This window comes from Mandrillus leucophaeus, unplaced genomic scaffold (assembly GCF_000951045.1).
Source record: "Mandrillus leucophaeus isolate KB7577 unplaced genomic scaffold, Mleu.le_1.0 Scaffold1495, whole genome shotgun sequence".
Lineage (NCBI taxonomy): Eukaryota > Metazoa > Chordata > Mammalia > Primates > Cercopithecidae > Mandrillus > Mandrillus leucophaeus.
This window is the reverse complement of record NW_012101471.1, coordinates 40,529-48,493: the sequence shown is the minus strand read 5'-3', so window position 1 is coordinate 48,493 and position 7,965 is coordinate 40,529. Positions and strand designations below refer to the sequence as shown.

The 7,965-nt window shown below is 50.3% G+C and overlaps 1 protein-coding gene across 1 annotated transcript in view; it reads left to right on the top strand.

The window, feature by feature from the left end:
• Positions 1-4,212: 4,212 nt before the first annotated feature.
• Positions 4,213-7,965, top strand: part of LOC105535674 (melanoma-associated antigen 2) — a 40,058-nt gene continuing 36,305 nt past the window's right edge. The window contains exon 1 of the mRNA XM_011974838.1: positions 4,213-4,235. The gene's annotated coding sequence lies outside the window, so the exon portion shown is untranslated. The remainder of the gene's footprint in view (positions 4,236-7,965) is intronic.

The following is a 7,965-nucleotide window of genomic DNA, read 5'->3' as shown; positions in this document are numbered from 1 at the left end:
ACAATCCAATTATACTCTTAGTTATTTTAAAATGTACAATAAATTATTGTCGACTGTAGTCAAACTGTGTCGTGCTATCAAATACTAGATCTTACTAATTCTGTCTACCTATATTTTTGTACCTTTTAACCATCCCCTCTCCTCCCACAACTACCCTTCCTAGGTTCTGATAACCATTGTTCTACTCTTTATCTCCATGAGTTCAATTGTTAATTTTTAGGTCCCACAAGTAAGTGAGAACATGCAGTGTTTGTCTCTCTGTGCCTGGCTTATTTCACTTAACATAATCACCTCCAGTTCCATCCATATTGATGCAAATGACAGAATCTCATTCTTTTTTATAGTTGAATAGTACTCCACTGTGTATATGTACCACATTTTCTTTATCCATTTTTTTGTTGATAGACATTTAGGTTGCTTCCAAATCTTGGCTATTGTGAATAGTGCAGCAATAAACATGGGAGTGCAGATATCTCTTTGATATACTGATTTTCCTGTCTTTTGAGTATATATACCCAGAAGTGGGGCCACCAACAGTGTGGAAGTGTTCCATTTTCTCCACATCCTCACCAGTATTTGTTACTGCCTGTCTTTTGGATAAAAGCCATTTTAACTGGAGTAAGATGAATATGTCACGGTAGTTTTCACTTGCATTTCTCTGATGATCAATGATGCTGGCCACCTTTTCATATACCTGTTTGACATTTGTATGTCTTCTTTGGAGAAATGTCTATTCATATCTTTAGCCCATTTTATTGAATGCTTTTTCAGTATCAATTGAAATGATCATATGGTTTTTGTCCTTCATTCTGTTGATATGATGTATCACATTGATTGATTTGTGTATGTTGAATCATACTGGCATCCCTGCGATAAATCCCACTTGGTCATGGTACCTAAGCTGCAATATAAAATCCCCTTTACTCTTCTCTCTGCTTTTCTCAAGCAGAAAGAGTCTCTCCCTGTAGCCACCACAGCTGGGAAATTGCTGGGTCACACCTGAAGCCAGCACATCTCTGAGTGTCACCCAAGGTCCATAGCAAATACTGTCTGGGTATCCCTGCTGACCATTCAAGGCCCAAGGGATATTTAGTCAGCGGGTGATGAATCCTGTCAGGACTGGTTCCTTTGCTTCAAGGCAGTGGGTTCCCTTCTAGCTCAAGAGGTGTCTAGAAATGTCATCTGTTAGCTAGGGTCTGGAATGGGATCCTCAGGACTCTGCCTGGTGCCCTATCCCGCTGTGGCTGAACTAGTATCCAAGTTGCAAGGGAAAGTCCTCTTTACTCTTCCCTCTCCTCTCTTGAGTTTCCTGTACCTGCAAGCTGTACTGCCTGCGGCTGGGGGAGAGGTGGTGCGAGCACCCGCTTGGCCACCCCGGTTGTTGTCTCACTAGGTTACATGCCCCCCAAGTCCACTGGCTCTGAGCTTAGCCCAGCACCAGGACTTGCTCAAGAATTGTAATCCTTGTGGCCTAGACTGCCTTTCATTTAGCACCACGGACCATTTTAGCCCACAGTGACGAGGCTTGAGGAACTCAGGTTCTGACCGCTGGTTAGGGCTTGTCCAAATGCTCCCTCTGTGGGTACTGGCTGATTTATGCCTGGTGTTGCTTTCTGCTGTGACAGGGCAGTAGTCAGTTCCAACACAAAGTCCCACAATCACTGCCCTCTCTCTCCCTTAAACACAGAGATTCTCTTTCTGTGCCACACAGCCACTGCTGGGAGATGGGATAGGTGTGGTGTTAGCAATTCAAGGCTGTCTTTGCTACCCTCTTCAGTGCCCCTTTCATTGGTATGAAGTTAAAACCAGGTACTATGATCACTCACCTGATTTTTCATTCTCATTAAAATGTTCTTTGTGTGGACAGTTGTTCAATTTGATCTTCCTGCAGGGAGGACAATTGGTGGAGGCTTCTGTTTGGCCATCTTGTTCTGCCTGCAAGCCAAAAGTATTTTTAACATTAGAAAGAAATTCAATTGTAATTATGTACATACAAGATACAGTAGAAAAACATTTGGTCATTTCGATGAGTACAGAAAAAGCCTCTGAAAGAAATACTATGCGATTTCAAATTAACAACTTTTAGCAAACTAAGAGGAAGAGGAACTTCCATTTCCTAAAATTGGCAGCAACCATATTTAAATACGAACTGTTAGAAGAAGCATTCACATTCATGTCAGGCACAAGTCATTGACATATGCTGTCATGGCTACCGTCCATAGCTGCAGTGGGTAACAAAAATGCAAAAGAGTCAGAGCTATGGATATCAAAATGAAAAAGAGGTATGAAGATTGAAAAGAAACACAGTATTTGTTGAGAATATGATTATCGATCAAGAAAATTCAAAGGAAAAGACACATGGAATATTCAAATAATTAAGAGGATTCAGAAAGCAGCAAATGGTAGATCACTATAGCAAAATCAAGAGGATTGCCACACAAAAGCAACTTAGAACATATAAAACAGAAAATATAGCATTCAAAAAAGCAATAAAATCCAAAATTAAACAGAAGCCTAACAAAAATATATGAGATATTAACGGAGGCAACTGTGTAAGTTTACTGATAGATTCTGGAAAAAAATTTCCAAGTAAATGGAGGAGTATCCCGTATTCGTTGATGGAAAACAGAATATTGCAAGGATGTCAATTCTGCTTAAATTATGTACAGATCTAGTGCCTTACCTGTAGCTGTCAAAATAACAATCAAGTTCAGGCTGCTGTGTTCTGTTCCCAAAATCAATTCTGAAAAACTATACAATGGAAAAAGAAAAAAAAAAGTATTAGCAATAAAATCTAAACAACAAAACAGAGAAATCCCTGGGGAGACTAAGACTTTCTTGAACTGGTACTTGTGTTTGGGGCATGCGGTAGTGGCAGAGAAGTTGGGGAGGTCTGTAGCCTGTGCTGACAGCACACTACGGAATGGGTAGAAAAAAAATTTTAAACTCCCACCCCATTATTATTGCCTAATATGAGGCAGCATCTCACAATGTGATGCCAGTAGCCCTGGGGTAATATCAGGACACCAGGAATCTTGGTGTGATTGAGACACGATGGCTCCAGAGTTCTGTTAATACCCACTTGAAACCATCTTAGTAGGTGAGGCCTGGCCTTCCAAAAATATAACTTAAATAGAATATAAAGAATGAACTAGAAATGGAATAGCGTGAGTGAATCATACATAGTATGAGTAGATATTGTTTAATAAAATAAGTATATGTAATATATATTTACACATTTATCTGTAAAGATATATACATGTGAATACATAAAATTCATATATAATAGACATATATACATACATAGGAGTTTATGTATCTAAACATAAGCGTAGTCCACATATATGACATATAATGTCCACATACAATTAGCAGAAATGTAAAATTTATTTCTCACTGTATGAATGCGGATTAAAATATGCAAGTCACTAAACTGTGTAATGAAATGTCAGATAAATTCAAAATGCAGGACTCCTCAATTCTCTTGCTGCTGCTCAGCCTCTTCAGTGTAAAAATAAACCCTTTAGGACAAAAGGTTTGACAAGTCAACTTCTGGCTGGGGAGGAGCCCCCGTGGGAAGGTGTCTATCTTCTCTCAGAGGTCACTACAATCACAGGTGCTGCAGCTCCCCAGGGAGCACCTGGCCTGGGACCCGCAGCCATTCTCTGCAAGGGATACAGCTGGGCAAATACTCAGAGGTGACAGAAACTGAGCATCCTCCACCCATCACTTCATCAAAGAGTCAGGAGCCAGGAGGAGGGCCCTCCTGAGTGAGGATTGGGGGTCCACTCACCCCACATAGAGGGGCCACAGAATCCAGTTCAGCCCCTCCTGTCAGCCTTGGAAGACCCTGGCAATGTTGTCGCCCCGACCATATCCCTCCCTCCACTGCCACCTCAGGGGACTTGGAGTCAGTGCTTTGGTCTGAGGGGAGCAGACACCATCCGCACAGGATGGGATCCAGGCTCTGCCAGGCGTCAAGGTCAGGACCCTGAGGATGACTGAGAGTCCGCACCCCCTTGACCTCGACCCCCACCTCCACCCTCACGACCCCCACCCCCATTTCCACCCCCACTCATAGCAGAATCCGGTACAACACCTGCAGTCAACCCGAGGAAGCCCCAGGCTTGGTGGCCGGCTGCGACGCCTAGGGGTCAGAGAAGCGAGGGTCTCGGTCTGAGGGGCGGCTTGAGATCGGCAGAGGGAAGTGGACCCAGGCTCTGTGAGGAGGCAAGGTGAGAGGCTGAGGGAGGACTGAGGACGCCTCCACCTCAGATAGAGGGCCCCAAATCATTCAGCGTCGCCCCTGCTGCCAGCCCTGCACCACCTGGGGGCGTGCTTCTCAGTCTGGGTCACCCCCCGGCACCCTGCCAACCCCTGCCGCTTATGCCACAGGGGACTCTGGAGTCAGAGCTTGGTGTGACCAAAGCAGGGGTGGTTAGGAGAGGGCAGGGCCCAGGTTCTGCCAGGCTTCAAGGTGAGGACCCTGAGGAACGACTGAGGGCCCGCCTCATCGCCAGGCCCACCGTCACCGCCAGGACCTACAGCCTCAGGATCCCCACCCCTATCCCCATCATCACCCCCATCCTCGCCCCCACCCCTCCTCCATTCCCATTCCCATTCCCATTCCCATTCCCACCCCGACAGAATCAGGTTTTGCCCCTGCTGTCAACGCAGGAAAGCCCCAGATGCCCGGATGTGACGCCACTGATTTGCGCCTCAGGGATCAGAGGGAAGCAAGGGCCTGGTTTTGAGGGGCGGCCTAAGAGCGGCGGAGGAAAGCGGGCCCAGGCTTTGTGTGAAGGAAAGGTGAGGCGCTGAGGGAGAACTCGGGACGCCACGTTGCAAGCCAAGATAGAGGATCCTAAATAATCCAGCACCAGCACTGCTGCCAACCCAGGACCACCCCGGGGGGCGGACTTCTCAGGCTGGGCCTCCCCCAGCTCTCTGCCACTTAAACCTCAGGGGACTCTGGAGTCAGAGGTTGGTGTGACCAGGGCAGGGCTGCCTAGGAGAGGGCAGCAGCCAGGCTCTGCCAGCCATCACATTCAGGACCCTCAGAGAGGGTTGAGGGCTCCACAGAGCGGGGCTCTGTCCTTGCTGTCACCCCTGGGAATTTCCGGGCATGGTGGCCAGGCATGTGGATCCTGGCATCTGAATCCAGGGCTGACGGAGGGAAGGGGCTTCATGTCATGAGCACGGCTCGTGGGGAGCAGAGGGAGGGCCCAGGCCCTGCTGGGAGACAAGGGAGACCTGAGAGAGGCCTGAGGGCACCCAGGACCTCAGGACAGGGGGCCCACCCTCCCCCTGTTTGAGACTGAGGTGCCTCCTCATTTGGCCTTGGGAATCTGAGGGATGAAGACTCAGCTCAGCAGGCTGGGGTGGGGCCCAAGCCTGCCAGGAGTCAAGGGCAGGAAGAAGAGGAGGACTGACGGGAACTTGCAGTCCAAATCAGTGGGGACTTCGACCCTGGGAGGTCCCAGGCACAGTGGCCACATGTGGCCTGAACTCGCTGTGCCTTTGGGGTGTCAGGGAGGAGAGGGCTGTGGTTTGGAGAGTGGGGCCTCAGGTCAGCAGAGAGAGGAGTTCCAGAGCTCTGAAGGATGACTCAGAAGACCTTTCTTCCCAGACTTAGGAAACCTGCCCCTACTGTCAGTCCTGGGAGGCCTCGGCAGGACTGTGGGGAAGGGATGCTGTCCCACCACTTTCTCCCTGAGGGTATCAGGAACATGGTGGCCTTGGCATACAGTTCAGCAGAAGGGAAAGAGCGGGGCCCTGTCAGGATTCAATCTGAATACCTGGAAGACACCCAGACAGTGGAGGCCCCCCCCGAAACCTGCACCTTCTGTCAGCTTTGGGAATCCCACGCAGGGGTGACGGTGTGGTGCCCTCTCACCTCTACCTCCCAGGTCTCAGTGAGGTGGGGGCCTTGGTCTGAGGGGCGTCCTCAGCTCAGCAGAGGTAGCCACACCTGGTCAGCACAGGGTAGAGTCCAGGGTCTTCCAGGAGTGATTGGGAGGAAGTTTGGTAAGGACTGAAGATAAGAAGTTACCTCCACATCATAAAGAAGAAGGGAACTTGCAGAGCCGCCCAGCTTCCCCTGTTCTCAGCCCTGGGAGGCCCCAGGCAGGGATGGCATGTGGCATGCCTTCATTTCTGCCATGTGGTTGGAGGCGGGAGGTCTCAGGGAGGTGAGGACCTTGGTCCCAGTGACACTGACAGGCCAGTAGAGGGAGCCACACCAGGTCAGCAGAGGGAGGAGTCCAAGGATCTGCAGGACCCAAGGTGTGCACCTTTCATGAGGACTGGAGGTACCCCCATCCCAGAAAGAAGAGACCCCGCAGAGTCTGCTGTCCTTGTTCTTGGCTCTGGGGGGACCTGATCCACGGTAGCCCTAAGTGGCAATCTCACTTGTGCCATGGGCAGGAAGTTAGAGAACCCTCAGGGAGATGTGTAAAGGGGAGATGTCTGCTCACCTCACGGGGCTGAGGGTTGAGGACCGGCAGGTCCCAGCAGGAGTAAAGATGAATAACCCACAGGAGGACTTTGGAACTTCCACCCTATAGAACAAAAGGGGGCAGCCCCTGGTGTCAGCCCTGAACACCCCATGGAAGGTTGATGGGATGTGAGTCCTCCTCACTTCGGCTTTGGGATCTCAGGGAAGTGAGGACCTTGGTCTCAGTGGGTTACTCAGGCCAACACAGGGACCCCCATCTGATTGACAGACAGAGTGGACCCAGGATCTGCTAAGACCCTAGGTGAGGAACCTGAGGGAGGATGAAGGGTACCCCTGGACCAGAAGGCAGATGGAGGCCCCACAGAAATCTGCCTTGCCCCTGTTGTTTCCCCAGAGAGCATGGTCAGACCTGTCAGTTGAGGCCTCCTCTCTTATACCAGGATCAGTGGTCTCAGGGAGGGGGAGGCCTTGGTTGGAGGGGCTGCATTTAGGTCAGAGGGAGGGTCCCAGGCTCAGCCAGCAGTCAAGCTGAGGACTAAGTGGACCCCACACAGAGAATGCAAATGACCCAGCCCTGCCCTGCCTTTTCTGTCAGGCATGGGAAACTGCAGGGAACAGTGGGTGGATGGAATCCCCTCACTTCCTTTACTGGTGTATCTTGGAGATAGGGCTTTGACTTAAGGTGGTGGCCTCAGGTCAACAGGAAGAGTCCCGGGATCTGCAGGCATCAAGATGTGGACCAAGCAGGTTCCTCATCTCAGGACATACGGACCCACCTGAATATGGCCACCTCTTACTGTCCTTGCTGTGAAGCCTTGAGCAGGTGTGGCCAGATGTGGGTCCCCTCATGCCCTTCTGTTCCATATCAGGAATATGAGCTCTTGATCTGAGATTTTCTCAGGCCAGCAAAGGGGCAGGATTCAGGCCCTGCTAGGAGAAATGTGAAGGCCCTGGGTGAGCATAGAAGGGACCATCTATGCAAATGAGTGGGGGAACTGACAGAGTCCAGCCCACCCTCCTGACAGTGCTGGGGGACTGAGGCAGTGCTTGCAGCCTGCACCCTGAGGGCCCCTTGATTCCTCTTCTAGGAGCTCCAGGAACTTGGAGGTGAGGCTTTAGTCTGAGTCAGTGTCCTCAAGTCACAGAGCAGAGGAGACCCAGGCAGTGTCAGCAGTCAAGTTGAGGTGTTCACCCTGAATGTATACCAAGGGTCCCACCCACCCATAATGGATGGGACTCCAGAGCGCCCAGCCCCACCGGCCCTACCATCAGTGTTGGAGCCTTGGCCTCTGCTGGCTGGCTGTAACCTCAGGAGCTGTCTCACTTCTCTTCAGATTCTCAGGGGACAGGCTGACCAGGAGGACAGGAACCCAAGGAGGCCCTAGAGGAGCACTGAAGGAGAAAATCCATAAATAGGCGTTTGTTAGAGCCTCCAAGGTTTGGTTCTTAGCTGAGGTCTCTCACACGCTCCCTCTCTTCCCAGACCTGTGGATCCCCATTACCCAGCT